This window comes from Schistocerca cancellata, chromosome 1, assembly GCF_023864275.1.
Source record: "Schistocerca cancellata isolate TAMUIC-IGC-003103 chromosome 1, iqSchCanc2.1, whole genome shotgun sequence".
Classification (NCBI taxonomy): Eukaryota; Metazoa; Arthropoda; class Insecta; order Orthoptera; family Acrididae; genus Schistocerca; species Schistocerca cancellata.
The window spans coordinates 194707134-194730963 of NC_064626.1; the positions used below are offsets into that span (position 1 = coordinate 194707134).

At 46.1% G+C, this 23830-nt stretch overlaps 1 non-coding gene across 1 annotated transcript; it reads right to left on the reverse strand.

The window, feature by feature from the left end:
- Positions 1 to 237: 237 nt before the first annotated feature.
- On the reverse strand, positions 238 to 309 carry Trnat-ugu (transfer RNA threonine (anticodon UGU)). Its single transcript has one exon. It is a non-coding gene; the product is annotated as a tRNA-Thr (tRNA).
- Between the last annotated feature and the right edge of the window lie 23521 nt (positions 310 to 23830).

Genomic DNA, 23830 nt, shown 5'->3' on the forward strand with positions numbered 1-23830 from the left:
GTACACTTCTTGCAGTCGTCACAACGCTCGCGAAAAATACATTCCAGAGCTTAGAAAATGCGTACGAATATCTACTCTGCCACAACAATTCGCTACCACTGAGGTCCACAGCGATGGCTGACGGGGTGTTGCTGTCTTTCGTCTATCATCATCTGTTATCTTGGCTCTGGCCCGAAAAGACACGCAATTTTGAAATTTTCGGTTCAAAGCATTACATTGGCCCATTTAAAATTGTGCTGCCCCCTGTGAGAATCGAACTCACGACCCCTGGTTTACAAGACCAGTGCTCTGCCCCTGAGCTAAGGAGGCTGTTGCAGTGTACACTTCTTGCAGTCGTCACAACGCTCGCGAAAAATACATTCCAGAGCTTAGAAAATGCGTACGAATATCTACTCTGCCACAACAATTCGCTACCACTGAGGTCCACAGCGATGGCTGACGGGGTGTTGCTGTCTTTCGTCTATCATCATCTGTTATCTTGGCTCTGGCCCGAAAAGACACGCAATTTTGAAATTTTCGGTTCAAAGCATTACATTGGCCCATTTAAAATTGTGCTGCCCCCTGTGAGAATCGAACTCACGACCCCTGGTTTACAAGACCAGTGCTCTGCCCCTTATGTAGGGCGGCTGGTTGTATATTGTGGAAAATTTTTCGCCACCCCCACCCCCACCCGTTGCAGTTACTTAGTTTCCCTGCATTATTGTATATAGACGTTCAGCGCTTGTAACATCCTGCGAGAGATTCTTGTAATGTCTTTGGAATGTTTATTTTATATTGAAGGCCTCGGTTCCAATGAGTACTGTGCATGTAGTCCAAAGTTTGTTCTTTTTCTTTTGGGTCGTTTTTGTTGATTTCTATTTATTCAGCCACCTGTCGGACTGTACGTGTGCATTATTTTCCATGTGTATGGACGATACGTATTTTGTTACTTTCAATTCCATTGGTTCATTAAAGTCATTGAAAACCTTTGATACTTTTTACCCTAAAATTATCTTTGACACCCAGAAATTTGTACACTTATTCTCAGTGGTTTTGTGCCTATGTTTCCATATCTATACTGGTTCCCACTGTCTCCCGGAACTGGAAGTTATGTGTAAGCGCTCATGGTCAGTAATGGATGTCGATTTTCTTATCTTTCTTATTTTTAATAACATTTTTTTAATGTTAATAGAAGGATTCGGTCTCAGATGGTGACTGCCAGTGTCGAAACTCTTTACCTACTTTAAGAAGTATTTTACTTTAGTGCCATTTTAATGTCCGTAACTAACCGTATTATAAAGTGTGTGGTATATTGTCGCAAACCTCAACAGGTCCTAAGCACATTGTATATCAGCAAGATTTCTTCTCGGTATCTTCGTCCGATGTTCGTTGAATGACGTTTCTGGCATTGTTTCGAATTGAAGGCATGTTTAAAGATTCGCCCTCCATTGCTAGCTAAAGGTAAATATTTTAAAATTACTCACGTCCTCTTGCCGTAGCGCAAGAAGAATCACTTGTCAAACGTCGGCCGAAGATAAGAAGAAGAAATGCCTAAAAGCCAATGCCTCAAGATATGGTGACGTATCTCACAATAGTTCTGTAAATGTATTGTCTGACAGTGCACGCCACTAGAAAAATGCATAAAATTATGTTTCCTTGGGTGCAAATCTATACCTGTACTAATGATAAAGTTTACTTTAAATCTCAACTATTATTTTCAGTGGTTAATGCTACAGAGGTAACGTTTCTGATTACATGCGTGCACAAGTTTTCTACGAACTTCCAGAGAAACTCATGGGATGATCCGTAAATGTTCACTATCCGTTTTGTTCCTGCAACAATTACGACACAGCGTAGATACTCAATGAGCCGTGAGGACTGGCGCTATGGTGTTCCACTTGCTTCGCTGATATCGATATTTGGCTGTCCTGCTATCTTTTACTGCTACCCCGGCGGTTTTCCGGGTGAACGTGTGACGAGTGAGTCTCCGGTCAGCGTCCAAAGAGCCAACTTGTGCTGAAAACATGCCCGCCTCCCTAACCGTGATGATGCATGGGCCTCGCCACGCTCGCCGCCCTTGTCTTTTAGCGCGCACCGTTTGTACGGTGCCGATCACTGGCTGCCTTGACGTGCAGATTTGCGGTGGGTTCGTCGTCTCACGCTGAACAGGTTCCCAGAGCGTAATTTGCAAGCTGCAAGTTACGTACGACTTTCATTTTGTGTTTAACTAAGGAGATTGTTGAAACATTGGGGGTGCGTAGCTGCCAGAGATGATTCTGAACTGGGTTCCACAGTGGCTATTTTAAAGAGGCTGATGTTTCTCATTCCGTTTCTGATCATCCGTGGAGTGTGTTTTTTAAGTGGTTTTCATGCAAATTTCAACTTGTCTCAGGACATATTGTCCGCTTTGCGACTGGCTGCGGTTGTGTGCGTGCCCGTCAGCCGTCGAGTAAATGGTTTAATCATTTGTCACGGCCGCATTTGGTATGTTTATTTAATGTTGAAAATGATCTCTAAGTTTCCTGCTAATTTACTGGCAGACGGGTAATGTTAGAGTATTACTCCATAATAATTGGGGCGTGCTTATTATACACTCCTGGAAATGGAAAAAAGAACACATTGACACCGGTGTGTCAGACCCACCATACTTGCTCCGGTCACTGCGAGAGAGCTGTACAAGCAATGATCACACGCACGGCACAGCGGACACACCAGGAACCGCGGTGTTGGCCGTCGAATGGCGCTAGCTGCGCAGCATTTGTGCACCGCCGCCGTTAGTGTCAGCCAGTTTGCCGTGGCATACGGAGCTCCACCGCAGTCTTTAACACTGGTAGCATGCCGCGACAGCGTGGACGTGAACCGTATGTGCAGTTGACGGACTTTGAGCGAGGGCGTATAGTGGACATGCGGGAGGCCGGGTGGACGTACCGCTGAATTGCTCAACACGTGGGGCGTGAGGTCTCCACAGTACATCGATGTTGTCGCCAGTGGTCGGCGGAAGGTGCACGTGCCCATCCACGTGGGACCGGACCGCAGCGACGCACGGATGCACGCCAAGACCGTAGGATCCTACGCAGCGCCGTAGGGGACCGCACCGCCACTTCCCAGCAAATTCGGGACACTGTTGCTCCTGGGGTATCGGCGAGGACCATTCGCAACCGTCTCCATGAAGCTGGGCTACGGTCCCACACACCGTTAGGCCGTCTTCCGCTCACGCCCCAACATCGTGCAGCCCGCCTCCAGTGATGTCGCGACAGGCGTGAATGGAGGGACGAATGGAGACGTGTCGTCTTCAGCGATGAGAGTCGCTTCTGCCTTGGTGCCAATGATGGTCGTATGCGTGTTTGGCGCCGTGCAGGTGAGCGCCACAATCAGGACTGCATACGACCGAGGCACACAGGGCCAACACCCGGCATCATGGTGTGGGGAGCGATCTCCTACACTGGCCGTACACCACTGGTGATCGTCGAGGGGACACTGAATAGTGCACTGTACATCCAAACCGTCATCGAACCCATCGTTCTACCATTCCTAGATCGCCAAGGGAACTTGCTGTTCCAACAGGACAATGCACGTCCGCATGTATCCCGTGCCACCCAACGTGCTCTAGAAGGTGTAAGTCAACTACCCTGGCCAGCAAGATCTCCGGATCTGTCCCCCATTGAGCATGTTTGGGACTGGATGAAGCGTCGTCTCACGCGGTCTGCACGTCCAGCACGAACGCTGGTCCAACTGAGGCGCCAGGTGGAAATGGCATGGCAAGCCGTTCCACAGGACTACATCCAGCATCTCTACGATCGTCTCCATGGGAGAATAGCAGCCTGCATTGCTGCGAAAGGTGGATATACACTGTACTAGTGCCGACATTGTGCATGCTCTGTTGCCTGTGTCTATGTGCCTGTGGTTCTGTCAGTGTGATCATGTGATGTATCTGACCCTAGGAATGTGTCAATAAAGTTTCCCCTTCCTGGGACAATGAATTCATGGTGTTCTTATTTCAATTTCCAGGAGTGTATATTCCAGCGTGGCTGTGATTTGACCTTGTCTTCATTGCACTCTATTTGTGCTGCAGGCCATTTGTTAAGATTGCTCGTTCCCAGGCGTTGGTGCGGTTATGGATTTTTGTCAGGACCGGTCATTGTGGGGCCAGTCGGATTATGTATAAATATATACCGCCTGCTATGTGACCCTGTGCTCTTGCTGTGAAGAGTGAACGCTCGTATTGCCTGCCGGCTATAGCGTTATTGCTTCCAGACACTGCTATGGGCCTTAACGTTGTTCTGTAAAGTTAAGGGCAATTTGGGAATCATTCTGAGTCATAATGTCCGTTAGTTAAGTTAGGCCACTTTGTTAATATTAGAGTTTCTGTAAGTCATTTTACTGGTTGAGTTGTTACTAGCTGTTCTTATTTAACACTTATATTAATCATTTGACTATCTTTAATGAACGTGCAGCTTGTTCTTATTCTGTGTTCAATTTTTGCGACCTTGTTTGCCCCACTTTGTAGTTTTAGTATAACCATGTTTCACTGTGGATCTTTATGTAGACAGTTCAATTATATTAAGCTTTAAGATCTCTTTGTTCTTTATGAAGTTGTGCTATTATGTGGCAGTGTAACTTTGCTTGGAAGTTTAAATTGTTATTATGTCATGATATATGGTTAAACAAGGACGATTGTTTATGATTGAATATTCACCGTGCCTACTATCAATGATTTTGGTTGCGGACGCAAAATAATATGATTCTTGTTCGTGTTTATGTAACTCAATCAAAGTGAAGATTTGTACATTGCATCAGTAAGAGGGAAAATGTCCGAATTGAAGTTTATAATAAAGTCTGTTTTGAGTCAAATTAAAATTGTAAAACAATCACAAGCTTGTCCATCACCGGTGATTCCGGTCTTTCTATTTCCTTTAAATAACTGTGGTGAGATTGTAATTTTGATTTTCTAATGAACTGTATAGTACCACGGTTCACACAAGTGTATAGTCACCATAATCCTCAGCATCACACAGCACACTGGACATTTAATAAAACATCATGTAAGCCCTGCTGCTGAACATTTATGAAGCAGGGGTGAACTGCCGCCTTCATCCGATTATATTATGTTCTTGACTTTCGTGTAGTCTGTTCCCGGTATTCTTTATAATAACACTAACTTAAGCCTCGTAGGTCTATTTTTGCAGATTATAGAATTACAACACTACACGTACTGTACCCAGAGGTACTCGAAGAACGGGATGGAACCCACAGAGAGACACTCCGTACTCGAGCTTACTTGCAGGTGGGACTGAAAGAAACCATTCAGTTCGTAGAATGATTGTCCAAGGATTATCATGGGGGTGCATGAGCATGCGAAGGAGCATACCACAATTGTAACAACGAGAAGAGCTCAAACTTCAGTTGATAAATAAAACGTTGGTGTCCACCAATACTTACATATATGTAGGAAAATAAATACAATGATGGAAAAATTCGCAGTACCAAAAAATAATTAATAGCATTTTCCTGTAAAATATTTGTCTATGTAACTCATTTAAATGGTTAACATTGTAAGCGAGAGATAAGCCACTGCAGATGCGAAAATCTGGTGCGCCTGTATGTGGAATAAACGCAGTGCCTACCTCCTCCCTCGTGATTTGATCCATCTCTACAGGTTGTGCTGTAGTGGTTGGGCGGAGAGCACGTTGAATCTGCCACTCTGAGTACCCATTTTTTCGAAATACAGTTCTCAGATGTTCCAATTCCTGGGGTAGACTCTCTGCGTCAGAGATAGTGCGCGCCCTATGTACTAGAGTTTTAAGTACCCCATTCCTCTGTGAAGGGTGGTGGCAGCTGTCTGCGTGCAAATACAGATCAGTGTGCGTTGTCTTCCGATACACCCCATGACCTATGGTGCCGTCAGCCCTTCTCTTGACCAAGACGTCAAGGAAAGGTAACTTACCCTCCGTTTCAATCTCCATAGTGAATTTGATGTTGGGGTGTATGGAGTTTAGATGTGTAAGGAAGTCAAGGAGTTTCTAGCGTTGTTAGAGAGGCCATCGAAATTCGCACCAATGACGACCTCATAAACCGTGACTGTGGCTATAATCTTTGCAAGGCTTGGGAACCAGTGATTGTGTTAATCAAGAGTAAATCGAGCAAATATATAGTTGTGACGACCACGGCGGACAGAGCCATCACTCCGACGTCATCTCAGACGCCGTCGCAATCTGTTCCACCGCGCGACCGTGGCTCGGGGCGCGGACTGCGGAGGGAGCGCGCCGCGGGCGGAGGGTATTTAAATCGGCCGCCGCCGCGACCGAACCCAGTTCCCTCTGAGCAGCCATAGCGTACGGATCTCCGTGCCGGCACGTTCACAGGAGCTCAGTCCATCAGTTCACCTGATGATGGCGACATGTATGATCGCCGAAATATTGTGCTCGTTGGACACTGTAGACCGGCAGTACACCCGTGGATGTTTTGACGTAGTTGAAGGCTATGCTAAACTGCCGTCTCTGCAAATGAGAGCGTATGTAGACAGTGAACCATTGCTAGCGAAGTCGGCTGTACAACTGGGGCGAGTGCTAGGGAGTCTCTCTAGACTAGACCCGCCGTGTGGCGGCGCTCGGTCTGCAATCACTGATAGTGGCGACACGCGGGTCCGACGTATACTGAAGGACCGCGGCCGATTTAAAGGCTACCACCTAGCAAGTGTGGTGTCTGGCGGCGACAACACATTACTAACGGGTTTAACCGCCAAAATGTTGATGCAAGCATGCAAAGGCGCAAGCACTGTGTTGTACTGCTGCCGGGTGTCAGTTTGTGGGACGGAGCTCCATGGCTGTTGCAGTCGATCGGCTTGTACGGGGAGGGTTACGGCTGATTGTGGATGACAACGGAGTTGTCGTTCGATAATATCCCATACGATCTGGTGATCGAGCGCACCAAGGCTACATGTTGATGTACAGTTGGATGGATGGGATAACGACAACAGTGCCACAACTGTCATACGAAGCTGCACACTATAATTGCAGCGTGTGTAGCAAGTTGACAACCTGACCAACACACAGTGATCATTGCCACCAAGGCAGAACCAGCTTTCATCAGAAAATACACTAGACCAGCCATCATTGCCACCGGGGCAGAACCAGCTTTCATCAGAAAATACGCTAGACCAGCCACCGAGGCAGAAACAGCTTTCATCAGAAAATATACTAGACCTCCAACTCGCTCTCCAATGAGCTGTCGCTTCACACCACTGAAGACGAAAACGGCGGTGGTTTGGCGTCAGTGGAATGCAAAAAAAAAAAATGGCTCTGAGCACTATGGGACTCAACTTCTGAGGTCATTAGTCCCCTAGAACTTAGAACCAGTTAAATCTAACTAACCTAAGGACATCACACACATTCATGCTCGAGGCAGGATTCGAACCTGCGACCGTAGCGGTCCTGCGGTTCCATACTGCAGCGCCTAGAACCGCACGGCCACATCGGCCAGCCAGTGGAATGCACACTACAGGGCATCTGGCTTGGAGCTGTCCATGAAGAAACCGATTTCTAACAGCTCGTTGTGTGAATGTGGTGCCAACTGCTACTCAGATTGCTGCTGCACATGTAGTACGAAGCGCCAGAGCCATACGCAACACAATGGTCTCCCCTGTGGGTAGTGCCACGTGGCCGTCCGGAGCCCGACCACCGCTATCAGCAATCATGTACAGTGGATGTATTCCTAGCAAATCTTTCTACAGTACTGCAGCAGAAACATCTAGTTTTTGATAGCCAAGCTCAGTGAGGTATTGATAATGGTGTCTTTGTCGCCTTAAATGCATTCTTCACTAACATCAAGTCACTACGTCCAGTATCAAAGGTAACAGACGATAATGACCGTTACAATGTGTACTTAAAGCAAACCTGATTTGCTTTCTCATAGTGTCGCTACTAGCGCCACTCTTATGCCACTGCCGCGAAATTTGAACGGACGTCACCATTCAGATGTAGAAACATAGCTACCGACTTCCCTTTATATCGAACAACCCTTTCTTGGTGTTGCGATTTTTTTCCATTCGGCGTATTTTGCAGTGAAATAGGGGTAGAGATAGTGCTGTGCAAGTGCATAAAGGTTTGGCCAAAAGCACGTACGCCAGAACGGGTGAACATCCGGTGTTTACGAGATCGTTGTAGGGTGTGAAATCAGAAATGCCAAAGTTTTCCATTGAAACTGAATCTCGGCTGGTTTATTGTATGTCCTTAAGGGATACAGAAATGTAGTTTGAATTCTTCCGTAGAAGTTGAAGGCGTCACGTCCACGTGGGAGCGGATGTACGGTGTGAGAGCTGACAGAGAAGAGACCGACCTATCTTCACTCCCCCGCGCCCCTCAGCTCGCACCAGCACCCCACGTGTCCTATTCCGCATCCGTGATTGGTTTCGTCCTGTACAATTCGTTATCTGAGAGCGTCAGCAAAGCTTAAACGTGGTGTTATCTTGTCAGCACAACTTCACACATCACGTGAATGGCTGGAGTTCGGCTATTATGTCACACATCCCAGGCCCTCTTGCCGCTTGGGGAGAAGTTCATGAGGTACCCATGAATAGAAAGTTAATGAGATAAACCAAGTTGTTGGGTATTATTTCGACCCACCTTGTACAGGGCAATATTATAGGTTTTCAGGTGTCAAAAAAGTAACAAAAGCGTCTATTTAAAAAAGGTTACAAAAAGGACAACAGAGACACGAATTTTAAGAACAAGCTACAAAGCGAGCATTTTTCGACATCTATTAGCAGTATTTTAGATACTAGTTACACTTTTTAGTGTAGCCCGTTTCCTTCTAATGACCCTTGGTTGAACTTTCCGCCCCGATTAGGCTTCATGGCTGATGCATTGACTGATCAAGGCAGCCTTCGATTACAGTGTGGACTACAGTCTGTCGGTGCCTAACAGTTACTGTTCGTTGGAAGGTATTACGTGATCAAAATGTATTACTTCAGTTTACTTTCAGTAAAATAGTGTGAGTCCTCTTTAGCAGCTTGCCGTTTATATAAGAATTTTTGGAAATAATCCGTGTGAATTATTTGCCGGCTGTATTCTTTGGTATAGTCTTAGCTCTGATTCTTAATTTACCGTAAGAAACAAAATTGAATAATTATTATAATGCGTGGTGTCTGTTGTTTCAGAAATGTCCGAAAGAACAATAAGCACGCCGAATCCGTAGATGTGATACATTAGATGTAAATTGAAGGTGGAGGGGGAGAGAAAGGAAAGGACTGGATTACTGATGTCAGCTGAATCGTGAAGTTACGCGGAATCAGCGGCGACGAGTGAAAATGTGTACCGGCACGTGCGTTAACCACTGCGTCATTCGGGACACAATGTTATCGCACCTGCACGGACTGTCTCCGCACTCCTCATAGCTGTCCATTTCCTCTGTACTCGCTGCTCTGACATTATACGTAAATTGAAGATAGAGAGGGGAAAAAAGGAAAGGAGGGTCACTGTTGCCAGCCGCATTGGGACACTACGCGGAATCGGCGGCAAGGAGTGAAAATGTGTACAGGACCGGGAGTCGTACCCGGGGTCTCCTGCTCACGGGGCAGGTGTGGTAACCACTGCGATCTTACTGCAGTTCTTCTCCATTGCCGTCTGTCATCATGTTTACACAGTCATGTACGTGCTGTATAGGATGGATGACTGTGCAATGCAGTGTCGAAGTGTGAAACGAAACGTGCTTCCTTACTGGCCACTTCACTCTTGAAGAAGCCGCCGAGTTCGACATAGCCATTAACCAGGTGTATCGGTATGTACGGGCTTCTCTCATTCCCTGAGACACTGGAGAACGATTTAGGGTTTCGCTCCGGACATTTGTGCCAAGTTCGGTGGTCACGAACTCTACGCCGGCAACTTCTTGTTCCCTATGGGCCAAATACTGATGATGGTAATTACTTACACTGTTAAGAAATGGTTCAAATGACTCTGAGCACTATGGAACTTCTGAGGTCATCGGTCCCCTAGAACTTAGAACTACTTAAACCTAACTAACCTAAGGACATCACACACATCAATGCCCGAGGCAGGATTCGAACCTGCGACCGTAGCGGTCGCGCGGTTCCGACTGTAGCACGTAGAACTGCTCGGCCACCCCGGCGGGTATACTGTTAAGATCTTAACCAGCCACCGCTGCACTTTATCTTGTATTATCAGTCCCTGTTGCACAGGGTGTTTCTTATTAATGTTTAAAATCACCAAAAACGACATAGATGGCACTGAGACGAGTAACTTGATATGGTAGTAGTAGTAGTAGTAGTAGCAGCTTTATTCATCCGTAGGTCTCTTTTTACAAGGATATAGGACATGTCAAAGTATTTAAAAGTTTAGACCAATTTAAAATAAGCTAATTCGTATGCACATACATTTACAGACTTCTAGTTACAGACACTCATTAAATTTACTCCTGGTGTACAATACTCTTTTTACAAATAACTTATTAAATAATGTAATGCCACACTGTTCACTCAAATCTCACCATCGGTCACTGCACACACTATACACACATTGTTTCATAACTCTTCACTCACCACACACACATAGGGTCGCAAATGGAGAATAACCCAAAAGTGGATGACAGACAGATGTTTAACATGTGCTCACCGTACGTGCAACGGTTGGACTTGTCTGTCCTACCACAGCCGGTGAAGGGGCAGTGCTACACTTTGCACCGCTAGACTACTCTGTTTTCGTTCTTGCATTATAAGATGTGATACAGCAGTGCTCGCAATAGTGTAGCATTGCCCCCTACCATCGAGTTTAGGATATAAGCCCAACCGCTGCACGTGCGGCGAGGTACGTCATACGGGGACGCCATATGTTCAACTTTTGTCGTCCACGTTCGGTGTATTTTCCGACATTTGCGACCCCATGTGTCTCATACCAAACTACTCATCTGAGCGTCATCTACTTTGTCTCGGGGCTTTAGAAAAGTTAATAGTCAATCTGTATAGGCAGTTCGTGATCTACATCTATCCTGATGTGGCGCACGGTATTTGTGCTACCAAAAGATGGTTCAAATGGCTCTGAGCACTATGGGACGTCACATGTGAGGTCATCAGTCCCCTAGACTTAGAACTACTTAAACCTAACTAACCTAAGGACATCACACACATCCACTCCCGAGGCAGGATTCGAACCTGCGACCGTAGCAGCAGCGCTGTTTCAGACTGAAGTGCCTAGACCGCTCGGCCACATCGGCCGGCATTTCTTCTACCACTATCGGTAAACTTCGTTATTAGCTCTAATGTCTCTATTTTGGTTATTTCTCGAGACGTGTATGGAAGGATATAGTGTGTTTCCTGACTCTTCCGGAACTTAATCTCTCTTACAGTAAATCTCTCCGTGACGCATGATACCTCTCTTGTAGCGTCCGCCACTGCAGTTTGTCGAGCACCTCCACACCGCTCTCGCGCCAGCTAAATGATCTCGTAACGAAACGGGTCGCTCTTCTCTCTTCTATCAATCCAACCTGCTAAGATCCCCATATTGATGAGCAATGCTCAGGACTCGGCCTAAAAATTGTTATGTAAGCTATGTCTTTCGTGGATTAATTATTTCTCCTTAAGATTCTCCCAATGAATCTCAACCAGGAATCTGCTTTTCCTGTACTTTGTTTACTTTGGTTATTTCACTTTAGGTTGCTGCGGTTGGTTACTTCTCCTCATTTAGTGTAGTTCTAGTTTCCACTGATTTCTCACCGATAGACTAGTAGAAAGAGTATTGCTTCTCTTTCCTTATTTATACATTCATTTAAGGTCAGGTTCAATCATCCATACCCACACCAATTGTCGGTCATATGTAGGTCTTCCTGCAAATCGCTAGTCTTCTTGTAGTGATGGAGACAATTGCGACTAACCTCGTGAAGCTACCGACCTCATCCACTGTATGATTTATGCAGGGTCAATATTAACAGAACCGACAAACTGCAGGCACAGATTCCTGAATGGAAATGGAGGAAAGAAATCATATGAAAATGTGTCCGGAAATGCATATTTGCCACTGCAGAAGCCATGTGTTTCTTGTGTGTTGCAGGCTGTGTGACTGTGGCACCGTACTGTAAGCAGCAGAACGGTCCGGCATTCATGTGGGAAACAACTTAGATGCTGTGTGTGTATGGCCAAGCAGATGGAAACGGTCGAGAGGCAGCACAGCTATACCAAAACAAGTTCTGTGACAGACACGTCACACAATGCCACAAGCTCTCGGCTGGTGTTACGAGACAAGCTAGAGCACTGGCCAGTTCTACAGCCGACTTTAACAGGAATGGTTCTCTTGTTATCGCTTCAGAGATCTCATTTGCAGAGACGCTACTTTGCATAGCCTTCAGCTAAGTCAGTAGCTACGACCTAGCCAGGCGCCACATACAGTTTATGCATTGACAATTGATCTATATGTGTGAAGCAGTCAGAATTGTAAAGAAGTATTCGCAGTTCAGTATATAACTGCACTTGTAAATATTATTGTACAAAGTCAAGATCGACATTCACCGCTGATGCTGAATTAAAGCTAAGTATTTAATTGTACTCCTGTTTACTAACTTTCTAATCACCGAAGATATTCCTGATACATCCCGTCAAGTATAGTTCATTGATTCTCACGTCAGCCTACGTGATCAACGCGTGAAATTAATGGCCACACCTCGTGATCAGACTAAGAGTCAAATTGCGTGACTCAGCCGGGTCACCCTTTTTCTCATAGGGCCCATAGTTCCACCTCATACGTAACAAGCCATAATACGAGTATAAATATGGAGTACACAGTGTCCAGTTGTACCCTACATATAATTTCGAGAATGCCAGAGCGTATGTCTGACTCTCTAGACCGACCCCCCCCCCCCTTTTATTAGACGGACACAAAGTTAGATGATACTGTTTAGTGGTGAGAAGCAGGAGACCCACATCCTGACTCCCGCTTATAGAAAAAGCTCAGTGGACAAGCAAATGGAACTCAATACATTTACTGTGAGTGTTTCCCTACCTGCCGAACTGGAGTGCACATTTCACCTACTGAAGCACTGACAGCGGCTTTACTACATAGATGATTTGGTTATTGGAGAGTCGGCCGCTGTGCACATGATGTATGTAACGTATCTGCAATTCTCTGCCTACATAGTGGACGCAATATGCCGTCCGCAAACTTCTAGGGCTGGACGTTACCTCACTATAAGAAAGAATACGAGTCAAGATTTCTGTTTTACCGCTAAGCAGGAACGAATTCCGACTAAAGTATTCCTCAGTAAAGAAGCACACCAGTGTGTGTCAGGTTCCAAAGAGAGGTGAGGAACTGTCACTCAAGTAAACAGAACCACTCTGTTCACAGATAAACGACTTCACTTGCTCCTTGTGTCGAAAGCAACACTCGAAATCTAACTGCCAGGTTATCCGCAGTGGCTGTCGCCAGGGAAGTCTCTTGGTCGATCCCCAGAGGGAAATGTCTTCACTCGGTCTCCACAGGAAAGTGTTCTCGATCGATTCCCACAGGGAAGTGTCTCTCCATGCCATATGCCCACTCCATACTGGACACGTGTCGTCTATGTCTGCGCTCAGCCTCCTAGTTCCAGCGGCTGCTACAAGATTACCTCTCACTACATGAGTCATGAATCTGACAGCCAATCACCTAAACTTCATATTCCTTTCAGAAGATTTTCTGAAAGTTTCCATCTACGTTCCAACATCCTTAGCAGACCGAAAATCCGATATGCATCTCTGTTTTTCGGTGGGAAGTGCGCTATGCTGCTTCCCGTGAGAAGATTCCTCAGAGGTCATCTAAACTAAAAGAACATCTTTCTCGCCTACTTCCACTCGTGTTGCTCTTTCGCCAGGTACGCTGTTCTGACATATTTTTTCACCCCATCAGAGTGCAACCCGCCTCCTACACTGTCTGCGCTATAGGGGTTCTGCAACCTCCAGCTTTGTAAACAGACACGTTATCTCTCTGCTCTGTCTTTGGATAGTAGATTTCCGTCCCTGCACAGCGTGACGACTCTCTTCCTATCCCCTCCTTAGCCAATAGCGACTTTTGTGGAATGTGTAACTTATTTCGCCCTTTCTGTCAGTTCTCAGCTCTAATTAACGCTCAGATATGCGATAGTACTGAAATTGTTCGAACTTGGTGTTCGCCAGTATCAACCGATGAAGCGATTAATAATTTGATTGAGCTACCTGCTCATCAACTATTTTGCTTAATAATTTAATTTGTCTCTAGAATTTATTTATGTGATATTCGAATTTCTTATTCACTGTCCATATTTACTCGTCTATCTTTTTATTCAGGACCTCAAACTGCTTCCGAATTTTGCGTCTTTTTTCTTTGCTTTTCTTGAACGCTTCTTCACTTTTATTGAGTAAATCTTCACTTTCTTCGAATTGTCCTTTCATTTTCTTGATGAAGGAAGATTGGTGTTAAAGTCACGTCGACATCGAGGTGATTAGAGATGAAGTACAAGCTCAGATCGTGTCTAGGATGGGGATCTTAATCGGCTGTGCCCTTCAAAAGGAACCATCCCAGCATTTGAGTGGAGCGATTTAGCAATATCACGGAAAACCTAAATCTGAATGGCTGGACGTAAGTTTGAACCGTCATTTTCCCGAATTCGAGCCCAGTGTGCCAACCACTACGCCACACCGCTCGGTGATCTTCTTGAACTACATGTCATTTTTCTTTTCACTTTTTGTGAATCGTTCTTCTTTTAATTTTTGAGTTTTCCTGGTTTTTCAGTTAGAAAACTCTGTAGCTCGAATGCTACGAGGCTGCTGGCATATGGACCCATGAGTTACGTTCCTCTGTCCTCTATGTTTGTGGCCTGTTACTTCAGAATCCCTGCTATACATGAAAAAATTTTCATCATCTGCCCTCCTAAACTCAACTTCTGAAATTTCCTAGTAATCCAATGCCTGACTTCGTTCATTGCCTAAACTTATTTCTCCTTATGATTATTCGCTCTGTGGTTCACTGAAATCAACATGTTGAACGTTCTCCTGATGAACCTCCACATTTAATCCACTTCTACTAGATATGAATTAACCAAAACTCTCTACCTTTCTCATTCTTACAAAGCCAATAGCTCATGCACTTGTGAATATCGGCATACCCTAACAGAATTATCGTAGCTTTCTAACAGTAACCTGCAGTAAAATGTTAAAATCCTACGTACACTGTACATTTCAAAGACCTTCAGGGTCAAAAGACAAAAAAGCACACAAAATAGTACAAAAGCAAACAAAAACACCTCCAAACGCCCAGTGACGATCTTTAGTTGAACAACAATCGACATACACTGATCAGCCGGAATATTATGACCACCTGCCTAATAACCGTTATGTCCCCCTTTCGCAAAGATAATAGTGGCGATGCGTCATTGTGTGGAATCAATGAGGCCTTGTTGGACCGCTGGACGGAGTTGGCACCACTTCTGAAAATACAAGTCACCTAATTCCGGTAAATTCCGGGGAGGGGTTGATGAGCTCCAACTCCACGTTCAATCACATCCCAGATGTGTTCGATCAGGTTCAAATCTGGCGAGTTGTGGGGGCCAGAACATCAATTGGAACTCGTCACTGCATTCCTGCAACCACACCATCACACTCCTGACCTTGCGCCATGATGCATTATCTTGTTGTATAATGCCACTACTGTTGGGAAATATGATTGTCATGAAGGGGTGTATGTGGTCTGCAACCAGTGTACGATACTCCTTGGCCGTCATGGTGCCCTGCACAACCCTCACTGGACCCGTGGATGCCCACGTGAATGTTCCTAGAGCACAATGGAGCCACTGCCAACTTGTCTCTGTACAGGTGTCAACGATCTGTTCCTCTGGAAGACACAGGATTCGCGCCCTCCAATTGGCATGGTGAAGAAGATATCGGGATTCATCAAACCATGCAAGTCACTGACACTGCTCCAAGGTCCAGAGGCGATGGCCACGTGGCCATTTCAGTCGTAGTTGCCGATGTCGTGGTGTTAATATTGGCACATGCATGGGTCGTCGGCTGCGGAAGCCCATCATTAGGAGTGTTCGGCGCACTGAGTGTTCAGTGCGGGCTCGTACGTCTCATACACTCATACCTCACGGACAGGAGTTTCAACACCGACGTGCAGGGCAAACAATCGACACGACATGGTATACAGGCAGGAGTCCCCCAAGGAAGCATCCTGGGGCCCTTACTGTTTAACCTCTACATTAACGACCTCCCAGCTACACATAACACGACAGTAGCAATCTACGCGGATGACACTGCCATCCTTGCGCAAGATTGGAAGCCGTCTAACATTAACTCACGACTACAGACTGCACTCAGAACGGCGGAGCCTTGGCTGGTGAAATGGCGTGTTAGAGTAAACGTCGACAAGTGCGAGGCCGTTCTGTTCACTAGACGACCGAAGCAACTGCGCAAACATCAGCACTGCAACCCTATAACACTACACACACGCCCAATACGTTTCCGCGAGAAGGTCAAATACCTCGGTGTCTGGCTGGACAGGAAACTACTCTGGGGGGACCACGTTCAACACGTGACCAACAAAGCTAACGCGAGGCTCAAACAACTCTACCCTATGCTTAACAGGCGTAGCACACTGAACAGGAGGGTGTCTAGGTCCATGTACATGACACTTATTAGACCCCTGATGACGTACGCAGCCCCTGTCTGGGGATACGCTGCGCCCACTCGCCTGCGCCGTCTGCAGCTCATACAGAACAAAGTACTCAAAATCATAAGCAACGCTCCGCGCTACACACGCATCGCGGACCTTCACCGGGAATACCGGCTAGATACTATCTTGCAGGTATTCCAAAAACTCTCCACGCGACTGTACAATAACACGAGACACTCGCGCAACCCGTTTATCCTTTCTCTGGGTAACTACGACCACAACCATAGATGGAAGCATAACAGACCAAAGACATTACTGTTTAGGAACTAAACATCTATGGTCCATAGAACGCTAACACGACAGTACTGGCGAGCCCCTGCAACACAGTTACTACTGGAAACCCAGATGTGCGACGAGCCGAAAAACAGGCAACCGCAGGGAAGCCGTACTGTACACAGCACGCAAACCAGCCACACACACCCCCTACACCGTCCGTGAGCCGATCTATGACCGATCGCCCACTAATCTACAACGACCTTGAACTGTTGCAGGGACGCAGCAACTGCAGCAAGCGGCGCAACAGGCTCCAGCAACGACAAAGGTAACGATGCACGATACCTCGAACTAACATAACCGCACCTTGCATGCTCTGTCGCAGCTAGCAAGCCGCTACTGCCCTTACTACCCGTCCTACTGTCGCAGAGGTTTTTTTTCCCTTGGCTCTTGCCTTGGCACTTTTTTTCCTCTGCCCTTACAACCGCTACCCTTCAATCGTTTTCGACCACTTCTATCTCCTGATGGACCATGTTAATGAGTAATCTTACTCAGACGTATGGATAACATCACAGCCCGCATCCTGTGACGCCTGATTCAAAAACTAACATGTTTACGGAGGTGACAGTAGAACTTTTGGTTTGGTCACCACGTTGGTGTGGGAGTGGAGGGGCCCCATCCTTTGTGAAAAGCGATAAAAAAATGAGTGTTCAGACACACTCGTAATCTGCCCAGCATCAAAGTCTGATGTTTGTTCCGCCACAGTTCGCCGCCTGTCCTGTTTTACCAGTCTGCCCTGCCCACAACGTCCGAAGTCCCAACCCCACGACGTCTGGTCGTGGTTTCACCTTGATTTCGCCACGTGTTGAAGACACTCGCCACAGCCCTCCTCGAACATCCGACAAGTCGTGCAGTTTCCGAAAGCTCGTGCCGAGCCTCCGGGCTATTACACTCTGCCCTCAGCCAAACCCAGATAGGCCAAGTGCGTTCCCCATTCTACACATGGACAGCACGCGCGCTGATACCACGTGCACCTTGCATGTGACTGACTAGAAGTCACTCCTCCCCAGCTGACACTGCTATCGCCTGGAAGGGTTTATATCATTAGAAAATTATTGGCCAAATCGTTCTGGCTGATCAGCGTATACTAACCTCCTCTTTTTCTGAAATAGACCATATTAAATGGTTACATGTCAGCAACTTAAAAGTAATTTATTTAAGTTAACTTGGTGATTCTTCAGTAGACACGTACAAATCTTCCTTCATAAACAAATTTTACTTGGGAAAAACTTTTCATGTGGATCTAACTGTGGTGTCAAGAGTTAGGAGCAGAGTAGCCAATTTGTAAGCTTATACGTATGTTTTGTCCATGCCTACTGAGTAGGTGGAGTACTTTAACAGTAATGTTTAATTAAACGCAGTAATTTGGACCTAAAATATCTGATGTAATTAAATCATCGGCCTACGATATTAAACACTGATATCAACAATCTCAGTTTATTAAATGCACAGATTTAATGATCATTGAAATGAGTAAACTAGTGCCTTGGCCCGTGGTGGCCGAGCGGTTCTAGGTGCCCAGTCCGGAACCGCGCGACTGCTACTGTTGCAGGTTCGAATCCTGCCTCGGGCATGGATGTATGTGATGTCCTTAGGTTAGTTAGGTTTAAGTAGTTCTAAGTTCTAGGGGACTGATGACCACAGATGTTAAGTCCCATAGTGCTAAGAGCCATTTGAACAATTTGAAGTGCCTTGGCAAATTTGGATAGGAGATCTGGAATGTGGTTCTAATGAATGCAAAACTGGAAATAAAACATTTATATTTACGGGAATCCTACCGTTATTGCCAAAAGTTAGTGCATAGTGATAGCATATACACTCCTGGAAATTGAAATAAGAACACCGTGAATTCATTGTCCCAGGAAGGGGAAACTTTATTGACACATTCCTGGGGTCAGATACATCACATGATCACACTGACAGAACCACAGGCACATAGACACAGGCAACAGAGCATGCACAATGTCGGCACTAGTACAGTGTATATCCACCTTTCGCAGCAATGCAGGCTGCTATTCTCCCATGGAGACGATCGTAGAGATGCTGGATGTAGTCCTGTGGAACGGCTTGCCATGCCATTTCCACCTGGCGCCTCAGTTGGACCAGCGTTCGTACTGGACGTGCAGACCGCGTGAGACGACGCTTCATCCAGTCCCAAACATGCTCAATGGGGGACAGATCCGGAGATCTTGCTGGCCAGGGTAGTTGACTTACACCTTCTAGAGCACGTTGGGTGGCACGGGATACATGCGGACGTGCATTGTCCTGTTGGAACAGCAAGTTCCCTTGCCGGTCTAGGAATGGTAGAACGATGGGTTCGATGACGGTTTGGATGTACCGTGCACTATTCAGTGTCCCCTCGACGATCACCAGTGGTGTACGGCCAGTGTAGGAGATCGCTCCCCACACCATGATGCCGGGTGTTGGCCCTGTGTGCCTCGGTCGTATGCAGTCTTGATTGTGGCGCTCACCTGCACGGCGCCAAACACGCATACGCCCACATTGGCACCAAGGCAGAAGCGACTCTCATCGCTGAAGACGACACGTCTCCATTCGTCCCTCCATTCACGCCTGTCGCGACACCACTGGAGGCGGGCTGCACGATGTTGGGGCGTGAGCGGAAGACGGCCTAACGGTGTGCGGGACCGTAGCCCAGCTTCATGGAGACGGTTGCGAATGGTCCTCGCCGATACCCCAGGAGCAACAGTGTCCCTAATTTGCTGGGAAGTGGCGGTGCGGTCCCCTACGGCACTGCGTAGGATCCTACGGTCTTGGCGTGCATCCGTGCGTCGCTGCGGTCCGGTCCCAGGTCGACGGGCACGTGCACCTTCCGCCGACCACTGGCGACAACATCGATGTACTGTGGAGACCTCACGCCCCACGTGTTGAGCAATTCGGCGGTACGTCCACCCGGCCTCCCGCATGCCCACTATACGCCCTCGCTCAAAGTCCGTCAACTGCACATACGGTTCACGTCCACGCTGTCGCGGCATGCTACCAGTGTTAAAGACTGCGATGGAGCTCCGTATGCCACGGCAAACTGGCTGACACTGACGGCGGCGGTGCACAAATGCTGCGCAGCTAGCGCCATTCGACGGCCAACACCGCGGTTCCTGGTGTGTCCGGTGTGCCGTGCGTGTGATCATTGCTTGTACAGCCCTCTCGCAGTGTCCGGAGCAAGTATGGTGGGTCTGACACACCGGTGTCAATGTGTTCTTTTTTCCATTTCCAGGAGTGTACTACAGATGGATATGATGTGCATCTATTGTTGGAATTGAAAGCATGTTGAAACTCAATAAGTCTTTGGAATGAAGATAAAATTACTGTATGTCATTACAAATGATTCGCCTTTAATTAGTTTGCTTCGTTGTTGTTGCTGGAACTCAATATAATCTGCCACTCTTCATTTGATCTCCTTTGTCTCTTCTATCAGTCCTAGCTGATAAGGATATGAAACGGAGGCAGGGTACTCGAGATTCGGACGAATATGTTTTTTGTAAATCACTTCTTCCGTGGATGAATTATTGCTTCAGATTCTTCCTAGAATATCAGTCTGGTATCTGATTTTTCTACTATTTACTTTACGTGGTCAGTGTAATGAAGCACACTCCGGACTCTTATCCTTATATATTTTACTGTAGTAACTGTTTACAGCAATTTGTGACCTACAGTGTGATTGTACAGTAGTGGACTGGACTTCTTGTTTTAAGCATTTATCTACGTTTAGAGTCAACTGTCAGCCTCAGCACTGTTCGTCGATCCGCTGCAAGTCTGCATGCAGCTCGCTGCACTCTTCTCACAGTGGTGCCTTGTTAAACACAACCTCATCACCTGCAGACAGTAAGTCAGTAATTCAAAACAACTCTGCTGGCTGCAGTCACATTACCAGATTATCCCTATTTTCACAACACAAAGTAGTAAGATAAATTTAGAATAAAGGGAAGTTCTCAGTAGAAATTGTCCGAAAACTCGAGATATAAAGGCGTACACTTTTATCTCATGCTTATATTTTCAAATAATATCCGATATATTTTAAATTGTATTCTCTTTTTCGCAACGTTCACCCATGCTGACGGTTGATTTTGCTATTATGTAGTTGGACTTTGTGCCCAGATGGGTTTTTTACCATCTGTGTCAGTACTCTTTTTTTTTTTAATTGTCGACCATAAATTTGTAATTTCTCTTGACTGAAGAGCAGTAGTTTAACGTCGCCGACTTCCCTTCTACTCTTGAAAGAACAATAGATGAAGATGGAAACTTAGCCGGTATTTCGACACAGGTAACTTGAGCAATTACAGTTTTTTGTGTGTTCCGCAAAACGTTGTTAAAGTGTGTCGGATCGTGGGTATTCGTGCTTCTCCACTAACTTATGGACCAAAACAGATTAAACGTATCTTTCAGAACAACATCAGGGAACATCCATATCTTCAAATCTGTTTAGAGAGCTTGGCGACTGTAATATTTCAATGTCTGCTTTATACTGTAATTATTCATATTAGCTCGTCCAACACGAAAGGTAGCGTCTGCTACAGGTCGCACACACAAGTGATACTCATCGAGAATGGTTGTGTGGTCCTTAATACGGACTCGCTTTCATAAATAAGCTGCTGTTATTCTACCAAAGAGTCAAACACCCCAGCTCATCTTCCCCCAAAATGATTTTATGCGATTGATCGATGTGACAGCCTCCAGTGTAATTATTCACCGGTGGTTGTATCGCAGATTTGCATATGGTAAGTGTGTTATGGAACATTCCTTTTTTTATCCGTACTAAGGAGCTCTACTGCGTTTTTAATGAGCCAAACTGCGTCGATTAGATAGAAATGTTATCTGTCTAGATCAGACTGGTTACCGGCACAACACTGTGCGGCCAGCACTGTCTTGCAGGTAGTTGGCGTTAACTTGGGGGCCCCACGCACGCACCAACCGGTCGACCGACAGACTGGACCTGTGTACGCGTTTTGGCCGACCGATCGAATAACATTCCTTGTCGGGGTGTCCGACGGCTAGGACTTTGCATGCATCAAATAGTGCCGTATGTAGCGGTGTAGAGCGAATCACAAAAAAAAAAGAATGGTTCAAATGGCTCTGAGCACTATGGGACTCAACTTCTGAGGTCATTAGTCCCCTAGAACTTAGAACTAGTTAAACCTAACTAAGGACATCACACACATCCATGCCCGAGGCAGGATTCGAACCTGCGACCGTAGTGGTCTCGCGGTTCCAGACTGCAGCCCTAGAACCGCACGGCCACTTCGGCCAGCGAATCACAAAAGTTCGCCTCTTGTCCCTGAGCGCGGGATTAAATGTTGATCTAATATAAATGTTAGGCTGCGAGGCAGGCGAAATTTTAAGGACAGAGTTTGAAAATTGAAATTCTTGGTTAGGTATTATGGGACCATACTGCTGAGGTCATCGGTCCCTAAACCTACACACTACTGAATCTAACTTAAACTTACTCCTAAGGACAAGACACACACCCATGCCAGAGGGAGGACTCGAACCTCCGGCGGTGGGACCGCACGGACCGAGACAAGGTGCCTCGGGCCGCTCGGCCACCCCGCAAGGCGGGACAGAGTTTCTGGAGAAAAGTAAAGACTGTAGATGTGTGCGAGACACGTTGTGCGAGGAATATAGAGATACAAATGTAAGAAACGAAGCGCTTTTTTTCATATTTTAACGGATCTTTCAAATTCTGAAGGTGGCAGGTGTAAAATACAGGGAGCGAAAGGCTATTTACAATTTGTACAGAAACCAGATGGCAGTTATAAGAGTAGAGGGACATGAAAGGGAAGCAGTGGTTGGGAAGGGAGTGAGACAGGGTTGTAGCCTCTCCCCGATGTTGTTCAATCTGTATATTGAGCAAGCAGTAAAAGAAACAAAAGAAAAATTCGGAGTAGGTATTAAAATCCACGGAGAAGAAATAAAAACTTTGAGGTTCGCCGATGACATTGTAATTCTGTCAGAGACAGCAAAGGACTTGGAAGAGCAGTTGAACGGAATGGACAGTGTCTTGAAAGGAGGATATAAGATCAACATCAACAAAAGCAAAACGAGGATCATGGAATGTAGTCGAATTAAGTCGGGTGATGCTGATGGAATTAGATTAGGAAATGAGACACTTAAAGTAGTAAAGGAGTTTTGCTATTTGGGAAGCAAAATAACTGATGATGGTCGAAGTAGAGAGGATATAAAATGTAGACTGGCAATGGCAAGGAAAGCGTTTCTGTAGAAGAGAAATTTGTTAACATCAAGTATAGATTTAAGTGTCAGGAAGTCTTTTCTGAAAGTATTTGTATGGAGTGTAGCCATCTACGGAAGTGAAACACGGCGATAAATAGTTTGGACAAGAAGAGAATAGAAGCTTTCGAAATGTGGTGCTACAGAAGAATGCTGAAGATTAGATGGATAGATCACATAACTAATGAGGAGGTATTGAATAGAATTGGGGAGAAGAGGAGTTTGTGGCACAACTTGACGAGAAGAAGGGATCGGTTGGCAGGACATGTTCTGAGGCATCAAGGGATCACCAATTTAGTATTGGAGGGCAGAGTGGAGGGTAAAAATCGTAGAGGGAGACCAAGAGTTGAATACACTAAGCAGATTCAGAAGGATGTAGGCTGCAGTACGTACCGGGAGATGAAGAAGCTTGCACAGGATAGAGTAGCATGGAGAGCTGCATCAAACCAGTCTCAGGACTGAAGACCACAACAACAACAACGGATCCAAGTGTGGCACTTCAGAAGAATAAAACTCTGTCGACCTTACGTATTTCTGCAGGCTTTTGTTCGATACTTACCGGAAATAAAAGCTAAATACCGAAATATAGACACTCAATCGACGTTAACTGATAAAACGTACTTGTTCTATTTTTAGAAGTATAAAAATGTGTAGCCTAT